We start from the raw sequence: 20435 nt of genomic DNA, 5'->3' as shown, positions 1-20435 counted from the left end.
CTTGGTCTGGCTTAATAGCTGCGCGTTTACCGTTACGGCTATCTGGGCCCCCTTTCTGATAGTATAACCCTGATTTTTCGTTTGTGGCTAACACATAGTTTGAAAGCTCGGAAACTGTAGTTTTTTTTTTAACATGTTCAAGTCAAAATCGACCAATATGTCACTTACGCTCTTTTGCGTTTGGCCCCCCTCAGATATAGTCACATTCATATTTGCCAACGTTTACTTTGCTTTCAAACACGCCTCTGATGATAGCTCCAATTTTAATTCAAAATTATTATTAAATAATCGTGGAAAGAGCTCACCAAAAATGCAATACTTTTCCGCATGGTACCATGAATGCCTTGTAGTTTGCGTTAATTCTGGAGGGGCATCATCGCTAGCAGCAATGAATGATTACGAACATTTCGAAAGGGCTCACTTTAGACTACTCACCCCTGCACTAGACGAATCATGAAATAGATTGCACGCTACTTAACTTGATTTCTTCTTACCATCTCCCCAGAAACAAAAACCATTACAGTTGATATCGATAGTAGGTCCTGGCCATCATGAAGTACCCACAAAAAAGCACAGATCCATTTACAGCACCCATAAATCGATAAAAGAAGTTGAAGAAAAAAAAACTTCCTCCAATCATTTCCGAATCTGCAGAGCAGCAATCTAGCAGCAAAATTCACCACGCTATCCATTACCCAAATTATACCCGCACTTGGTAAACAAAGAAGGGCAAAAAAAACCTCTTCCTCACTTCCTCTCCTATTTAATCCACTTCGGCGACTGCAGAGACTAGAAAAGCCATACTGCGGATCACTTCGGCAGTCGATATTCCTTCCGCACGCGCCAAGTCGCGCCATAATCAATCAAATCGTATCCATCCAGTTTAACACTTGGAAGATGTATGTATGTTTCATTAGTAAAAATGTTCCACAGCAAAATTGAATGAAAGCAACATAATTTTTACTAGAAAATGTAACAGTTTTACAGTTTTTAAATGGACAAGCGTGTTTTGCATTCTTTTTACATTCAGATTTAAATTTATGCGTATTAGCCATTAAATTAAAAAAAATCGATTCAATAAAAAAAAATCAACGTTTCGTTCAAGATTACATTCTAATACACAGCTTGATGGCGATGGATAACATACTACTTACTTATTTGGCTTTACATCAATTATCTTGATAAAGCCTCGCCAACAATATTTCGCCAATTCCCTCGGTTCATCCCGAGCAGAAGCAAAGTTCTGACCATCAAATCGAGATATTGATTTGATTGACATAAGAGATAAAAGATCTGAAGATAATATCTAAATTTTATTCCTGGAACTTCTAAGCCATATCAAAATTTGATGTTTGCAGATCAAATTAATAGCTCGCTGATATTGGTTAGATCTTAAAAAAGCTAAATATGATATGCTAATGATATTCTAGGAGTAAATTTTAGATATCATTTTCAGATCTTTTATCTCTTATATCTATCAAGTTAATATCACTTTTAGATGTCCATATCAAAATTAGCTATTACTGAGCTTTTTTCACCTGCTCGGGATGGCCGCTTCTCTCCATCCTCGACTGTGACCCACGCTCTCCAGGTCCTGGTGTACCTGGTCAATCCACCTAGCTCGCTGCGCCCCACGCCTTCTTGTTCCGACCGGATTTGTGGCGAACACCATCTTTACAGGGTTGTTGTCCGGCATTCTTGCAACATGCCCTGCCCAGCGTATCCTTCCAGCTTTAGCTACCTTCACGATACTGGGTTCGCCGTAGAGTTGAGCGAGCTCGTGGTTCATCCTTCGCCGCCACACGCCGTTCTCCTGCACGCCGCCGAAGATCGTCCTTAGCACTCGGCGTTCGAAAACCCCAAGAGCTTGCAAGTCCTCCTCGAGCATAGTCCACGCCTCATGCCCATAGGGGACTACCGGTCTTATGAGCGTTTTGTACATCGTGCATTTGGTGCGGGGGTGAATCTTTCTTGACCGCAGTTTCTTCTGGAGCCCATAGTAGGCACGACTTCCGCTGATGATGCGCCTTCGTATTTCCCGACTAACATTGTTGTCAGCCGTCAACAAGGATCCGAGGTAGACGAACTCGTCCACCACCTCGAATTCGTAACACTGCTTCCTAGGCGGGCCCTGTCGCGCTCAGTTCCACTAACCAGCATGTACTTTGTTTTCGACGCATTCACCATTAGCCCGACTCTTGTTGCTTCGCGTTTCAGGCGGATGAACAAATCTGCCACCGTTTCAAATTTTCTCCCAATAATATCCATGTCGTCCGCGAAGCAAACAAATTGTCCGGATCTCGTGAAAATCGTGCCTCGACTGTTAAGTCCGGCTCTCCGCACACACCTTCAAGCGCAATATTGAACAACAAGCACGAAAGTCTGTCGCCCTGTCGTAGTCCCCGCCGAGACTCGAACGAACTGGAGTGTTCGCCCGAGATCTTCACGCTGTTTTGGACACCGTCCATCGTTGCTCTGATCAATCTTGTGAGCTTCCCGGGAAAGCTGTTCTCGTCCATGATTTTCCATAGCTCTATGCGGTCGATACTATCGTATGCCGCCTTGAAATCGAGGAACAAATGGTGCGTAGGGACCTGGTACTCACGGCATTTCTGGAGGATTTGCCGCACGGAAAAGATCTGGTCCGTTGTCGAGCGGCCGTCGATGAAACCTGCTTGATAACTTCCCACGAACTCGTTTGCTATAGGTGATAGACGACGGAAGAGAATCTGGGATAGCACTTTATAGGCGGCGTTTAGGATGGTGATTGCACGATAATTTTCACACTCCAGTTTGTCGCCCATTTTGTAGAGAGGGCATATAACGCCTTGCTTCCACTCCCCCGGTAGCTGTTCCGTTTCCCAGATTCTGACTATTAGCCGATGCAGACAAGCGGCCAACCTGTCCGGGCCCATCTTGATGAGTTCGGCTCCGATACCATCCTTGCCAGCGGCTTTGTTGTTCTTGAGCTGTTGAATGGCATCCTTAACTTCCCCCATCGTGGGAGCTGGTTGATTTCCGCTGTCCGTAGTGCTGACGTAGCCATCGCCTTCGCTGTCGTGACCTTCTGTGCCTGTGTTCTCTGCGCCATTCAGGTGTTCATCGTAGTGCTGCTTCCACCTTTCGATCACCTCGCGTCCGTTCGTCAAGATGCTCCCATCCTTATCCCGGCACATCTCAGCTCGCGGATGCGGGATGTGTTGAGCTTCTGATAGAACTTCCGCGTTTCTTGAGAACGGTACAGCAACTCCATCGCTTGGCATTCCACCTCTTCCAGGCGGCGCTTTTTGTCCCGGAATAGGCGGGTTTGCTGTTTCCGCTTCAATCTGTATCGTTCCACGTTTTGCCGCGTACCATGCTGCAGCATTGCAGCCCGCGCTGCATTCTTCTCCTCTAAAACCTCCTGGCACTCCTCGTCGAACCAATCGTTTCTTGAGCTCCGTTCCACATATCCGACAACGCTTTCGGCAGCGTCGTTAATGGCTGCTTTGACTGACCTCCAGCAGTCCTCAAGAGGGGCCCTATCGAGCTCGCCCTCATCCGGCAACGCTGCCTCAAGATGCTGCGCGTACGCATTGGCGACATCCGGTTGTTTCAGCCGCTCGAGATTGTACCGGGGCGGGCGTCGGTACCGTACATTGTTGATGACGGATAGTTTTGGGCGCAGTTTCACCATCACCAGGAAGTGGTCGGAGTCAATGTTGGCGCCACGATAGGTTCTGACGTCGGTTATGTCGGAGAAGTGCCGTCCATCGATCAAAACGTGGTCGATTTGCGATTCTGTCTGCTGAGGTGATCTCCAGGTGTACCGATACGGGAAATAGGTGCTGTTCTTGGAGGCGGCAAAATCTATCAGTCGTAGGCCGTTCTCGTTCGTCAGCCGGTGGGCGCTGAACTTTCCAATCGTCGGTCTGAACTCCTCCTCCTGGCCAACCTGAGCGTTCAAATCTCCTATGATGATCTTGACGTCGTGGCTTGGGCAGCGGTCGTACTCGCGTTCGAGCTGCGCGTAAAATGCGTCCTTGTCATCATCAGTGCTTCCGGAGTGTGGGCTATGCACGTTGATTATGCTGAAGTTAAAGAATCCGCCTTTGATTCTTAACTTGCACATTCGTTCATTGATCGGCCACCACCCGATCACGCGCCTTTGCATATCACCCATCACTATGAAAGCTGTTCCCAGCTCGCGTGTGTTGCCGCAGCTCTGGTAGATGGTATGATTACCTCTAAACGTTCGCACCAATGCTCCTGTCCAGCACACCTCCTGCAGCGCTACGATGTCGAAACCGCGAGTCTTCAGTACATCGGAGAGTATGCGAGTACTTCCAATGAAGTTGAGAGATTTGCAGTTCCACGTACCGAGTTTCCAATCGCTATTCCATTTTCGTCGCTGTGGTCTTTGCCGATTGTTCCGGTCCGTATTCTCTCGTTGACGTTCCTGTGCTGATGTGTTTTTACGGCTGGCTTGCAGGGCCTGACACCAACCCCCTAGATTTCCGGGGGAACAGACGCTGTTTTGAGCCGCTCCTAACGTGGAGTACAGACGCTCCAGGTTTGCAAAAGCAAACCCCCCCTTCCCTGTCAGCATACGACCAAAGTTCCCACCGGGGGTTGGTTACCCGATCTTCCCCAAGGTTACTCGTACCCCGGCCAGTACCACGAGGAGGTAGGGATAGGAGTTGCTGGGCAAGAGGCTAAGGACCGCACAAAGGGGTCTATTTTTTTCCTGCAGGTACGCGAGGTACCAATGGTACGCCATGCCCAGCCATTTACCGCGCCGGATAACATCCTTTCATCAATTAAACTTCCAATGAAGTAGAATTCACTAGGAATACATATAAATATTGATATTGAACTGCTCATGTGATTTTCACAAGAATTTCATTGCAGGTTTATAGAAATTTTTAGAGGGGCTACCACATTAAAGTAAAAACACTAATTTTTAAAGTTTACTAACTTTTTCCAGTGAAATTTACGTTCATATTATTCCGAGTGTTTACTAATCTTACCTTATTTGTAATGGGAGTCTCTCACTTTCTCCCACCAGGATAGGATTTTCCGTTTTTCGCCCACACTATTCTATTGCTCACAGGGCCCGCCTAGTGTGATTTACTTTTTCGCATTAAAACCGCCAACATTAAACTAAGCAACTTTCCCTGCTCTTTCAGCAGCTTACAAATATTTTCCTTTTTATTGCTCTCACCCCTTTTTTTGCGGCACAGAAGTCGGCAGCCGGCACGACAGACACTTCACTCTTCAGTTGGTGATTTTTCTTCTAGACGTTCCGCCACCAAAAAGAGGCGCGCGCGGGATTTTCTTTTGAATTTTCACCGCGCGTGAATTACAGTGCGAATTCCTTTCGACGGTAGAAATGTCACTTCGGTTCACTGTTCGCTCTCAGATTCTTAGCGATTCTCCTTCTTCTTCTTATTGAGATACTGTGATGAAGTTAAGAAATTCTTCGCCTCGCGAATAAACCAACAATCACGGTCACGGTCAATCGAACAGAACGCGGAACCAAACGCCACTATTCACCGAACAAACTGAGAGAAAGAGAGTGCAAGAGCGTGTAAAAAAACTGGTTGGATCCCGAAAATCAATTCTTATGAATATTCAACACGGCTTCGATCATATACTTGATCTTCTATTATACCGGCAAACTCGTATACGGCAGCCCCATCTAACACACAGTGTTCTTGTATGGTAGACGCGTTTCACACCGAATCTGATATCATTCGGATCTTCCTCGAAAAGGTGCAGTTTACCCAACCTGAAAACGATCGTGGTACACCGCACCGGAAAGCACCGTTTGTTGGAATTTTCCTCACCTCGACTCACCCAGGCACGATTCAGGTCTGAATTTGAAACTTTGCAACTGCAGCAATTCCACCGCGAGTTCTACACCAGAAGCCCCAACCAACTGCAAGCCAAGACTTCTTCCGAGTAAGCAATTCCACGATCCCAATCCACCAAGCTTTGTGGTCACCGTACACCGTCGTGAATAACTCGAAAGATCGTCCTTGTGAATGAACTCAATGAATGAAATCAGAATCACTCTTCATCGCCTCAAAGATCTATCGATAGCTAAACCTTCCTTCAGGGGTCCAAGTACTTTCCCAAAACTTCGCTTCCTTCAGTTCTGCAGCGTAAGCAACTTAAGTTCTCAATCTTGCAAAAGCGTTCTCACGATTTTTCACTGATATGCTGATGCGTAATGCAGCACTACCAGAAAATGCAACACTCAACAGAAACTGAAACCAAAACTTCCAAAAGAACCAAAGTGTGCGAAAGTTCTAAGTCCTTTCCACTCCCAAACTCCAACCACGAACTCGCGAGCAGGAGCTGCCACCGGCGTCGTCAACGTTTGAATTGAAACTAGTTCTTCTTGCGATCGCGGAATCGGCTGGTACCATGCTTGGTTTTAATCATTCCATCGAAGCTGCTTCACTGCCTTTACTCTGAGCGACATTCTCTCACTCAGTATTTATGGTGCAGCGCACACACAACCGAACCGGTTCCACAAATATCCTTCAGCTCTTTCGTTAGCAGTGACTATCTAATGAACACACGTTTCTTCTTCCTAACTCATCCTAAACCTTACACCCTACAGAACAAATCAAAAACCGTTCAAATCTAACAATTTGTTCTCGAGTTATGGATGGTCAAACATATTGCACACAGCGAAATGCACTAGCGAATTCCATTAATTTCATCTAACGAAAAGTGGCATTAATCCATATCTATCAAGTGTCTGGCTCGACCAACATTAATCAAAACTGTTTGTGGAAATAAAGAGATTTACCTATAATCTTTCCATTTTAAAGACCAAAAACTGTTTTACTTTGTTCAACTGCTCGATAAGTGGACAAACGAACAATCATCCAAATGCCGCAGCCAATCTGCTCGACAGTCCACCGAATATCGTGAACACTCACGAACGTTTGAAACAACTTAACCGTGCCTTCGGTTCGGTCTCTTGCAAGCGATCGCGCGCCCGCGCGCTGATTCTCTCGCTCTTCCTTATATCGGGTGAACATCGAACATCTGTGAGGCTGTAGGTACTCTTTCAGTGCAACTAACCACGCACTATCAGTCACGCAACATGGTCCATCGAAGAAGCAGCAGCATCACGTTTCAGCCAGAAATCTCCCACTCTCCTCGGGTCCCATGCGATGATTCGTGGTCGTTGTTATCAACCATTCCGATTTCGGGTTGGTCTCTCACACGGTTAACTGATGAAACACAGCAAAGAACGAGTTTATTTGCTTCATACATTTTGTCTTCATTCTACCAAGAACGCATTTTTGGTCTTGCTGTTAGTAAGCGCACACAGAGGTTTTCTCAGCTTCTAAGTCCACAGTTATTAACTGAGAGCTTTCTTTGCCTAAGTTGCCATTATTGCATTCCTATATCGTGTAAATCGTATCCATCATCTGTGATAATTTATTTGAAAGTGTATGTTTCGAATGTGCAGAGATCTTTCCTCTCTCTGCCTCTCTCTTTTGTTGAGTGACGGTTAATCGAGCAGTTTTGCAAAATTTATCGTTGATTATGCGTATTGAATAGCTCACGAGCAACAAGCTGTGTTTAAGAGTGTGAAATTTGGTTGAAATTATGTCGGAGATCGTCGATGGGCAGCAACGTGTTAGCTTTTATTTCGAAGCACTTCTATAGACTTTCTTCTGCAATGACACAATAACTACAGATTTTTTAAATTTCGTAAAGATACCTCCTCGTATTAATTTTACTTTGATTAAACTTCCGCTAGAATACCATCGGGCACGATACGGATTGGAGGGTGGTGTTGCTATCCATTATAGGCTCTCAGTCTTTATGAATTATAAATGGATTTCCGGACTACACCTGACGTTTCGGTCATATATATGTACCATATTCATACTTAATTACCAGTCCGGCTAAGGCCTGGGTGCCCATTGCTGTACGTAGGAGACGTCTCCATTCGACTTGGTCCATGTCTGTCCGTCACCAGCCACGCATTCTGCAAAGGGTCCGCAGATCGTCCTCAACTTGATCGACCATTGCCCATTGCACGGTGACAGAAAATTGCTCTCTTTCCCTCCTTCGTGAAATCTGAAAACAACGGTACCAGTACCTGTCACCGTTTACAAGAATTAAACAATCGGCAATCGAAAGTTATCGGGGATTCTGTTTGAAAACAAAAAATCTAAACACACTTCTGACAGCTAAGAGTTTTTGCATATCATCACTTTTCCAGCCTCAAAGCAATATAGCCCTTATTCAGACAAGTCGATAAGTTATTCTATTGCTTTGAGTAATGTTCATGCAGTCTCATGTGGAGCAGATGTCAAAGTAAGTGGTTATAAATCGGTGAATCCCAGTTCGATCCTCAACTGTTCATAATTATTAACATTTGTCTTTAAACTACACCACATATATCCACTATGTCCTTGAAATTGTTAGTTGCATTATTCTTCTTATTCTTCTTTCTGGCGTTACGTCCCAACTGGGACAAAGCCTGCTTCTCAGATTACTGTTCTTATGAGCATTCCACAGTTATTAACTGAGAGCTTTCTTTGCCGATTGACCATTTTTGCATGTGTATATCGTGTGGCAGGTACGAAGATACTCTATGCCCTGGGAATCGAGAAAATTTCCTTCATGAAAAGATCCTCGACCAGTGGGATTCGAACCCACGACCCTCAGCATGAATAGCAGCGCGTTTACCGCTACGGCTATCTGGGTCCCTAGTTGTTGCATTAATAGTTGCATTAATAAAACTTCAAAAACATGAACCTGTAAATATTTTTACACTTATTTTGGTTTATTGTTGAATAAAGGATGAATAAGCGATTGTTAAGCGTTCGAAGGTTGACATCTGGTCTAAAAATAAAATTAAAGTCATTCAAGAGAGCTTGGATAAGGGCATACAAAGCTCTTACACTGTTCGACAAAAAAAATTTTTTGGATGGATCAGGGACGCGTTTATATGGGTCTTGAAGTGCAAGAAAAGTGTAGAAAGAGGCCGTTTTCAAATGATTTGCAGCACCCTTGGATTATTTTCTGATCAAGTTTGAACATTTGGCATTTTTAATCACAAAAAGTGTAATAAGCATAACATCAATATCTTTTGAAATTTAATTATTCAACCATTGAATTAGTCAAATCAATATTTTTTAGCACTGGATGACTTCAGGGAAACGTGCATCATTTCAGAAGAATATTGGCATCAATTTAGTATATTAATTTGGAATGTTAACGAATATTAAGCAGGTATGTGAGGATGTGCACCATATAAATACTACTTTTTTATGTTTCACACATCTGGTTCACTATATAATAATTATTATAGGTTCAAGAATACGCTTGATTAGAATTTGATTCATTGCTCCATTAGATAAAGCAATGAGCAATGCAATCCAGTAACATTTGATTTCAACAAGGATACGACTACGGAAAATTGATGTGTCTGTTATGTTTATATGGGCTGGTTGGTCTAATAAACTCTCAGAACAAATACAAAATTTATATAGGTTAAACACTGACATGTAAGTGGTCTTACATGCGCTAGCTGATTTATCAGGAGATGTTGTCTGTAAAAAAATGTGATAATATTGTTATTTGCGATTTCTAAATATTTCGTTAGGTACTCATAAGGAATAGTTTACTTATCGTACACTCTGTCACCGATAGCACCAGGGAAATTTTATCGTCCCATACACACCGCAGTGATAGTATTCCGTTCACGATACCAATTGCAAAAGCCACCAATTAAGCAGCAGAAGAACCACAGATTCCAGCTTCAACAACGATTCTGAGTGGACGCGGGACTTTCGTTTCGTGTCGTTAAATTAAACTCTTCTCGGTTCTCAACTAATCACTATATTGAACGTAACTTAAAACTACTCGAAATCGCGGGAAAATAATCTATATCTAATATGCGACCGATCGCGCCGTGAGCAGTGTTGGGAAACTCGTGAGTACTCACTGAAAACTGCAAACTCACTCGCGAGTATGAGTTGTACAGCTTGAACTCTCGCGTGAGTATACTCAGTCGTGAGTTTCAGTTGTACAGCTCATACTCGTGAGTGAGTTTTCGACTAACATTTACTCACTCGTGAGTAATTTTACTCACTTGAAAAATTGTAAATATTCTAAAAGCTTGCGAATGGCTCAAATAAGTAATAAGTAATAAGTAAGGCTATTCTTGGGGTGACCTTATTCAAATGATAACATGAAAATTTTATTCTGAAAACTATTTGATGCACGCAAAACGTTATTGTAATATGAATTCTTAACACAAGCTGTAATTTATGTTTGGTGTTTCGCTGCGCATGTTGCATCGTAAATGCTCTTTTCTTCTGACGTTACACCTCTACTGGGCCAGATTCTGCTTTTTAGTTTAAAGTTCTTATGATTTGAGCATTTCCACATTTATCAACTATGAGCTTTATTTATTTGCCAATTGACTATTTTTTATTCTCTACTTTACGAGATGCAGCACTACTGCAATAATAAAAACCTGAGACAGAGACTCGACAAAACGTATCTCAAATTCGTGCCAAAACTAATAAGCGGCTAATTGGTTTGCCAAACAGCGTTGCCAGCAATATTTTGTGCGACAACTTCAGCACCAGTTTTTCAATTTTCATTTTTTCCGGCTTTCTGACAAAATAAATAAAAGTTTTGGGATTAATTCGACCTAGACATAAAAATAACTAAATTCAAACACCATCAATTTTCTAATCAAGTGGGGCAAGTAAAAAGTTTCTCATTAGAGATTGAATTTGTGTTTTCTTTTTAGGTAGCTATTAGTAAACAAGGTTCGCAATTATCATAGAAAATCGGAACGTGCTTCAAATTCAAGAAACACAATACTCAAAGCGATAAAAGCTATTACTAATCATGGAACTTCTCTAAAAGAGATTGCCAGACGATATTGATGTGTCTACTTCGGACAGCCGATTGAAAGAAAAACGTTGATTCAAAAGTTGCAATATAAGAGAACGCACGGGAATCTCATGGAATGTAAATGTAAAGCTAGTCCAAAACATAAAAGTGGGGTATGGGTATATTCACACAAAAAAGAAACCGAATACTTTTGAAGGATTCCGTTACAAAAAATAATTTCTCCCGAAGAGTTATCTTATGTCATATTCGACTTTCTTAGAAACAAATGACGACCGGTGGAAATTCTACAGAGCCGAAACTGAACAGAAGAAAATTCAATTGACAAGAATAAAATTTTCTTCGTTTACATGTTACTTACCTAAGGAACAGGACACCTTAACTAATGTTGAAGTTAATAGAAATCGTAAATTTCAATTTATTGTTCAAAAACTTGTTGAGCAAGTGAAAAGTGACATTTTGCAAAAACTTTTTCTGTATTTTTTTCTTTTTTTACATAAAAATCAATTTTTGCCTACTGTTTATATTTGGTGGGGGTCAAGTTAAAAAATTAAGACGACCTCATTTATTTCAATTTAAAGTCTTTAAAATTTGAAGAATCCCAACTATACGATTTCCATTACCCACTTGCACCACGGTACCTTATTCCATTTTTACTAATATTTCAATTCAACTTTGAATATCAATAACATAAACGCGTTCAGAAAAAGTTACAGTATTTATTTTATGCCACTAAACGAAATAAATTGGTCTGGAAAGTATTTGAACACAATCGGACTTTCGCCATTATAACTTGTTTATCCATTTTGAAAAACTGGCTCTGAATTCGGTAAAGTTTAAACAACCATACTATAAAACTGCATATCACAATACACACTGAAGTCGACAGCAGCTGTAAACACTTTGAATTATTTACATTTTATTTTGCTATGGAAATTGGTTACTCACCATACTCACAAAGAGTAACTTGCTCACTCACCGAGAGTAATGACGTCATACTCACTGCGAGTATTACTCTCTACGTGAGTAATACTCGCAGTGAGTTATGACGTCATACTCTCGCGTGAGTTAGAGTAAGGAATGAGTGACTCACAGCGTGAGTATTACTCGCAAACGAGTACGAGAGTGAGTATTTTTTTACTCGCGAGCACGAGTTTCCCAACACTGCGCGTTACCACTACGCCATGAGAGGACTCATGAACGCAGAAGTTAACCTGAATTCGATTTCAGCTCAATGGACCAGCCGAATCGAAGCTCGGGTTCTGCTTCAGGGTCGCAACTTTCTCAGGGAACGCCGCGGACTGAGCAATCGCCCACAACGTTTTTTCTGCTTTTTGGAGCTCTGCACTAGTCAAGCCGGCGGAATCCGCCGATTCGTTAACCGTTTTGGAGCGTAGGCTGTTCACGAAATGGTGGACATATGCTACAGAACGCAACATTTGCTCAAACCGCGAAAATCTGTTAATGTCTATCATTGGCTTCTTGATATGATGACTGAAGACGTTCGCCTCCCATAGTTCCATATCACTTTCATCCGTATCTTCGTCTGTAGTCATCGACCAATCTGCACTGCTGCTGTAGAGGAACTCAGGACCCTGGAACCAGCGGTTGTCCACATTACACGACGGACCTTGGTGTGGGGACACTTGGTGGCTTCATCTGCAACATTGATCTTCGTCGAAATCCACTGCCACTCATCAATTTTAGAGAGACTCAATATTTCATCGACTCTGAAGGCGACAAACTGACGATATCGACGCGTTTCAGACCTGATCCACGAACAAACCGTAGATGAATCGCTCCAGAAGCAGGTTTTCTGTACCTTCAGCGTGTGGTTTTCCTCAACAGTCCTGCGTAGACGAGCTCCAAGCAACGCTGCCATCAACTCCAACCGTGGTATTGAAAGTCCTCTAAGTATAGCGACTTTCGTTTTCGATGAGACAAGTGCGACTCGTATCTGTCCCTGGTCTACGATCCGGAAGTATGCTACTGCTGCAAAAGCCTGTTCGCTCGCGTCCACAAAAATGTGTACCGTCAAACGGGGCTTCTTTAGACATTATTTCCACATTCTTTAACTTTAAGGATTTGTAACTCTTAGAATTATGGATAGATGTTGATAATTTTTGCCTATATTTAAGTTGTATATGTAAGTAACAAATGTGCAAAATATGAGACAAATCCATCAAGAAATAACAAACATGCTTGAATAGCGAAAAAAGCGTGTCCTTCAAGACAAAAAAGGGGCTACTTTGGACATTTTCACAATTTGATCATGAAATGATTTTTTTTTTTATAACTTTCAAACTGATTCAATAAATTGTCGTCCACTGTGATGTTATGGAACGTTTTTCATTGATAAACTTAATGTAGAAAATTGCAAAGCTAGAATCAATTACACATATAGACCAAATTTCAACGAAACATGCCATTCACTATTCTCAGTTTGCAGTATGAAGCTTAAATTTTCAACTTCCTCTCAAATGGAACTATCAGTTACGAATGCTCGATTTTCAAGTTTACATAAACGAACGACGTAACTACTAGGTACTGCGATGATAAATCAGTTATGTACAAAAACTCTTTTTTTTTCCTATTCTTACTGTTATATGAACGATATGTTGAAGGATCACATTAATACCGGTAACTAATTTAATACCAGTAAGTAATTTTCATTTAAAAGTTTGTTCATTGTAAGTTTGCTTTTGTAATATGCTTTTAGCTTCCAAGCAGTTTAGAGCTGGCTTAAGAGTAGTTTAATTTAGGCATTTGAAGGATGCAACTGTTCTGTACTACACATTCATGTAAATTATGACGAAAAATTGTTTTTTTAGAGATTATGTTGTGAATTTGGCATTGATACGTATTGAAATATATGCGTTTTATGTCTGTTCACTTTTACAAACATTTATTTAATTTTTTTTAAGTTCTAAAATACACAAACCAAAACATTATAATAAAATTAAAGTCGCAATAATAAGACCTTTGATCAATTATTTTAATAAAACAACAATTTTAAGCAAAACAAATCACATGATTTTCATGAAACATGACGATTCGATAGTTTTGTGATGCTTCCAATAAGTTTCCAAGACATGGGTAAAATTAAAACAATGTTTGTATAGCCAATGTTTTATACCTTGTGAATATTTATTCGGGCTTTTTTGAAACGTTTTCTTGTTTATCCTGTTATTGTTGATGTTGTTCCAAGAAAAAATCATGCCTAGTGATAGAGCATATATTGGTGAATAAAAGTGCTGAAGACACAAAATAGCTCAGATTAATATTCACGCTGCTAATAAATACAAAAGGTGAGTGTCCAAAGTAGCCCCTGGAATCAAAAGTAGCCCCGTCCGACGGTAACTCAAGAGTTTTGAAGCTCGCTGGGTCGTATCCTGAGAAGTAGCACCGTGGTATACGCAATCCATCCATCCTCTTGAGCACAGCGATCCAATCTGTCCAGCGCGTGGCAATCTCTTCGGAAATACAGCTATCCCAATCTGTTTTGGACCGCCACACTTCTTGGATAAGAATTTTCCCGTGGATTACGAATGACGCCACTAGCCCTAACGGGTCGTAGATGCTCATAACGAGCCGAAGCATTTTCCTTTTCGTCGGTAGCGTGGTGTTTTCCATCAGCATACGCACATTCTCGCCAAACTGCAACGTGTAGGCGAAGACATCCTCATCTTGTCTCCACGCCATTCCTAACACCCGTTCAAGCCCGATGTCCTTTTCCTTTTAGCATGGCATGGCTTTTGCAGTCTTCTGGTTCGGTTCTCCTAGCTGCTCGACTACTCTTCTGTCACTGGACATCCTATTTTGGATATGAAATCCCGCACGCCTGAGGTGCACTTTTTTCGCCACCTCGATAGCTTCTTCCGCCGTATCGTGACTATTCACATAGTCGTCCACGTAGTGCCTTTTCTTTATCGCCGCTGCACCTCTGGGAAACTCTGTTTCTTGTTCTGATGCATTTAGGTTTGTGCAGGAGAACAGGCTGCTCCGAATATTGCCACGTCGGACACCATAGTACTCATTGGCAGTTCAGGAGAATCCCTGTAGGGAAACTGTAAAGCACTGCGATCTTCCAGCCGGATCGAGATTTGCAGAAACATCTTGCAGACACTGCGACTTGACGCTCCCGGTACGGAAACATCACGGATAGTAACGGAGTCAGAAGGTCCGGGCCCTTGAGCAACATGGAGTTCAATGATTCGCCGTCAACTTTAGCCACTGCGTCCCAGATCACTCGAACTTTCCAAGGCTTCTTTTCATTCACGACGACTCCATCGGTAAAAACCAGGTGCGACGCAGGTCGAATCCTTTAATTTCCTCCGCTGTCGCTTCGTGTGTGTAACCCTTGGCTTTAAAGTCAGCTATTTGCTGACGAACGCTGTCGTAAAGCTGCGAGTCTCGAGCTAAACGATTTTCCAGGAACCTAAAACCTCGTTCCGCCATCGGCCGACTGTCTGGAAATTTTTTAAAGTCATGGTTACAGAGCAGGCCTCTCCCAAACTTCTCGCTGTTCAACCGGCGTGTGATCGCTTCCAGGATACTGTGGGCACGTTGTTCTTCCACACCTTTCACGGCAGGCACAAGAGCTACACCCAAACTCTCGATGTCGAAAAAACGACTGACGTACTCGTGGAGATCCTCTGTGGTCGGTTCAGCGTGCACATGTAGTTGTCTGTGTATTGTGTTAGCTCGTGGCTTCCGTAGACTGCCACATACTGCCCATCCAATCCTGGTCTTGGTTGCAATCGGTTCATTTAACTTCCTTTCACGCAACTTCAGTGCAGCGAGAAGATGGACGTTGCTTTGTCCGATTAGTATTCCTGGTACATCAAACCTGAAGCTTTTCACCGGAAGCTTTTTGAGATGTATGTATCGACTAGCAAGCTCAGCATAGTCTGTGATCTGCTGTGGTAAGCCGAGATTGTCGACCGTGTAGACCTCGGACAACTTGTATCGCTTGTTGACACCGGCCTCGGAAATCTCCATCGTGACGACCTCTGTTCCGGCGATCAACTTCTCCGCTGGCACCAAGAGCTACAGCGATCGATCGCTCGACGAGTGTTACTGAAGATCCGTCGTCTAGGAATGCGAAGGTGTTGAAATGTCCCTTTGCCCCGAATAAAGTCACTGGCAGGATGCGGAAGAGAGTGGATGACGACAGCTGACGATGAACTGAGACCACCGCACTAGTAGTCTTAGAAGTCGCTGGAGGTTCGAAGTGAAGTAAACGATGATGTCGCTTTGGGCAGTCGTTGATTCCGCAAACTTCTCCTTTACATGGCCACCGAGCATGTGACGTGAGACAACGAGCGCACAGTTTGTTTGCATTCACTGCCTTCCATCTACCGTCTAAATCCAGCCTTTTGAACGATGAGCAGTTTTCGATTTGGTGGCTTTCGACGTTGCATACGGAACAAGATTTGGCACCCTTCTAGTTCAGCTGTCCACTGTTGGATCCGGTTCCCGCTTTTTGCGTCACTTCTCGGTGATTTGCTTTCGGCTGCTCTGAAGTCACGTGCGCGTTCACAAACGATCTGTCCTTTGGTCGCCTTCGTTCTTCTTTCACAGCTATTTGTGGGATACTTGCAAGATGCGTTACGCCACTAGCCGACGACGACACCTTCGCCATGTAGTCGCTGAATACGTTCAAATTCACCATTGAAACTTGCTCTTGGTTAAGCGCCCAGCTGAATTTTACCGTTCCTGGTAGCTTAGGGCCCATTCACAAATGTCATAACGCTGAAGGGGGTGGGTGGGTGTCCAAACCAGGCTACCGAATTCTCACTCACTCTCACGATAATGGATTTATCCCTCACAACAATTTTCAGCGATTTTATCCGTCCACAAAACAAAGCGAAAATAGATAATTGCACATTTCCGCAGCTGTGAGAAGTTTGTTTTCTCTTTCTCCGATCCATGGAGAATTTTTCCTGTATCCATCGCCACGAGCAGCAGTTGCTTTTATGCACCAAATTAACCACTTCTTTCGTCAAGTTGGTGTGGTAGCATGGTTAGCGTGCACGCGTCGCGATTGTTTTGAGCAATGTTCTAGCTTCGAATCCCGTCACCGGCACTAGTTTTTGTTTATCCACATAGTAATAATTCTCGGGAGCAGTTGGTGAGCGAAAATATGATGGAGTGAAAATCAAATTATCCACAGAGTGGAGTGATTTTCGGTTATCCTCCATCGTAGCTCCAAGGAAAATTAGTGTGAGCGATAAAAGATGTTCACGCGAGGAAGCGAAAAAAGCATTCTCCTTACGTGCGAAAAATCGTAGATTTCGCATCATTGATACGAAAATTCAGAACCCTGGTCCAAACGATGTTACGGCAAACCAGATTCGTAGATTCAAACCAAGACGCAGGCGGATGAGGCAATGGAGGAGAACAACCGCTATCTCCCAGCCCATCTCGAGTACCGCTGATGAACTGTTGAACTTCGTCGTGCAGGTCCCAATACTCCTTCATCGCTTCGTTCCGTAGACGGTATGATTCATTTTCGCGTTGCTCTGCTGCTTCTAGTTGGGTTCTCAGCAGCTGTTCGCTGTCACGCAGACACTGAAATTCACTCTCCAGCTCTGCCAGCTGTAGTTGCAGCGCTTCGCATTCCTTGTTGCGCAGCATGAGTAGCTCCTGAAGTTTCACTTCCGTTGCACGACTCCGCTCCTTCTCCTCGACGATAAGTTTCTCCAGGGTTTCCACCTGAACCTTCAACACAGCCTGTTCACGGTCTCGTTGATTAAGCTGGATTCGTAAACCTTCTTCCGATTCACGTATCAGCTGCAGCTCGTTATCATGCCGCCACTGCAAACTTTTTATTTGGTTCACTAGCTCAACCTCGCGTTTCCGTCTTGTGTCGACGTCCAACTGGTGTTTTACAACAAGGTCCTGGATGGCTCGATGCTCTACTTCCGATTATCGTTGTTGCTTTCGGAGCTCACCTGTTTCGACACTCCATCGTTTGTAGTTAGTACCAATACGATTTATACCCGGCATGACGCTAGCACTAGCCCTTGGAACGATTTCTTCAACCTTTAGCAGATCTGCATAGGGCTGAAGATCGACGAACGGCAAATCTGACAGTCCCTTTCTCTGAACGTCCTTTTCCGCGTCTCCTCCGACAGCGCCTTCAAGAGAATCTCCAGGGCCGATTGTGATGCTTCCCAAGATCCGTGGGATCGACTTCGCTTCTAATCCCACATCAACCCAGCCATCACCGACAGGTGAGAAAATAGCAGGTGGAATTCTCAACGAAGTTGAGGAAGGGTGTACTATACTTGCAGATTTCTTGAGGACGCACATACCGACAAATCAGCATTCACAGACGATGACGCAGGTATCTGTCCACCGATTACCTCATCAGCTGCCTTCGTCTGCCGTACTCAATCTTCGGTGCGCTTCGCACTCCTTTCCGCATACTCCGCACACTGTTTCCTTCTTCGCCGTCTTTCCGATTTAGCAGTTCATGTTTGCGTGCGATCTGCTTACCCTGCTCCAGTTTCTCCTGGAGTTCCATCTCGTTAAACGCTCGTTCCTTTGCAATCCGCTCGCGATTCAGGTCCTCGAGCAATTTCCGCTCTTCTTCTAGACGCTGCAATTCACGTTCCACTCGGGATCTATGAGCACTCGACGTACCCGAAGTACCGCTTATCTGGCTATGTGCCGGTTCGGACACGACAGGCATACATACCGCACAAACGAAGCTAACAGAGTGGACCGTGACGGTGTTCACGTTGGCGCAGGTAAAGTGGTACCAGCGCTCACATTTCCCACACTGAACCATATATCGCTCGTATTATTCGGCCGATTGCAGCCAGCACAATCGCACAACTGCGACCGGGTTTGCCGCACATTCGACAGCGAGTTCATCGTGATCCGGTGAATTCTTAAGAATGTTGTGGGAGATTCGGTAGAAGTTCTTTCAGCAAGATCGTTTAACTCAGATTTGAGTTTGATCAGCTTAAGAATTCAGTCTCCGTACTATGTTTTTATCTCACACACAACTAAGTTTTAAACCTTTTAAACTGTAGCCTTTGCATATAATAATGAATCCAAAAATACTTTTTAACTCTCAATCAATAAATCACCGACTATCGCTAGGGACGTTCCGATATTGTGAAGTATCGATATTTGATTCGATACGATTATCGAATCAAAGTATCGTTACCATCGATATATTGATTCAAAATATCGATATATCGGAATATCATATGATAGATTTGAAGGTCACACGGGAGACCGTGTTATTTTTCCTATCTTTTGTCTCACTCTAACAATCATCATCAAAACTTTGTGGAAGCAAATCTCGAGTTTTAGTGAACCGATGGAGTTGAAAATTTATTGGGTTGTGCACTACATATATAGAATCATAGTGATACATTTTTCACGTCGATATATGGAGTGTTTCTTGGGATTTGCTTCTTCAAATGGATAGGGTGATTATGATGACGTCCCGTGCAGCCTGAATGGAGAAAAAATCCTATATCGCTTAGTGACCTGCATTTAGTTTCCCAAGAGTCAATAAAAATCTACAGATATTCAAGATTATTGGTATTTTAACCGATGGCGATATGGATATAAACATCCTCTGTTGAGGTACATTATAGTACAATACGAACAATAACTACTTTTTGAAATACAAAAAATAAAATATGTATGGAGAAAACTTTACTATTGTTTTCTTTATATTAATGTACGATATATCGGAAGGAAATATCAATATCACCGATATATTGAATAGGAAATATCGATAGCAAAATATCGAATATCATTTCATTTCATTTTTCATTTTGCAGCGTTTGGTGGGGCAATGAGAGCGCAAGTCAGTCCAAAGCCGGGGGAAGGGATAGGTAATGGCCGTAATAGTCTATGCGGACCACTTGAACACCATCGGAAAGGATAAGAAGGGTTGGGGTAGGGTATAGGGAATTGGAGAAGACTTGACACAGTAATGCGATTAATGCTGCAAAATGTAAATGTGCTGAAAGCAATTTAATTTGAGTTTTGAAGTTTGATTTGACTTATTAAAATTCCAGATAGATCGGCCATTGTACAAGTAAGAAAGAGTATGCTGATTGCTTTCTAGAAATTTTATAAACAACAAAACAAAAACAATATGAGAGTGATGCTAAGGGCTGCTGATGGCACGATGCGACGCTTTAGGAGATTTTGACACTGATTGAACATTACTATAAAGAGCGCAATTCAATCGATGGTGACAACTTTACAAACCTTATCTGTTTTTGCACTGATTGACGATGCTGATTTATATAAAAATATTTGATATTATTAGTTCATTTGTTTGTGTGATCTATTAGTTAATTATGGAAAAATTGTACATACCCTTGATGATAATACTTCCCTGACCAGAAATATTCTATTTTGAGCATCCTTTTCGAAGCTATTCTATCCAGGTATCCATGTACTGCTTTCAATCCTGAAATTATTCTTATTGTGCATGCTCATGCATTATATTAGTGATGCTCATAATCATGCAACAGATAAGAAGGAGAGAAAAAGAGAATATAGGAACA

At 42.7% G+C, this 20435-nt stretch overlaps 1 protein-coding gene across 5 annotated transcripts in view; it reads right to left on the bottom strand.

The window, feature by feature from the left end:
• The window catches only part of LOC5567517 (A disintegrin and metalloproteinase with thrombospondin motifs 9), a 745053-nt gene extending 738653 nt beyond the window's left edge, over window positions 1–6400 (bottom strand). For 2 of the 5 annotated variants that reach the window (XM_021852717.1, XM_021852719.1), the window contains exon 1: window positions 5010–6400. The gene's annotated coding sequence lies outside the window, so the exon portion shown is untranslated. The remainder of the gene's footprint in view (window positions 1–5009) is intronic. The other 3 variants (XM_021852714.1, XM_021852718.1, XM_021852716.1) reach the window with 3 other exon arrangements.
• Window positions 6401–20435: the final 14035 nt, after the last annotated feature.

Source organism: Aedes aegypti, chromosome 3 (assembly GCF_002204515.2).
Source record: "Aedes aegypti strain LVP_AGWG chromosome 3, AaegL5.0 Primary Assembly, whole genome shotgun sequence".
Taxonomy (NCBI): domain Eukaryota; kingdom Metazoa; phylum Arthropoda; class Insecta; order Diptera; family Culicidae; genus Aedes; species Aedes aegypti.
Note: the sequence above shows the minus strand (reverse complement) of the source record. Positions and strands in the feature narration are given on the sequence as shown.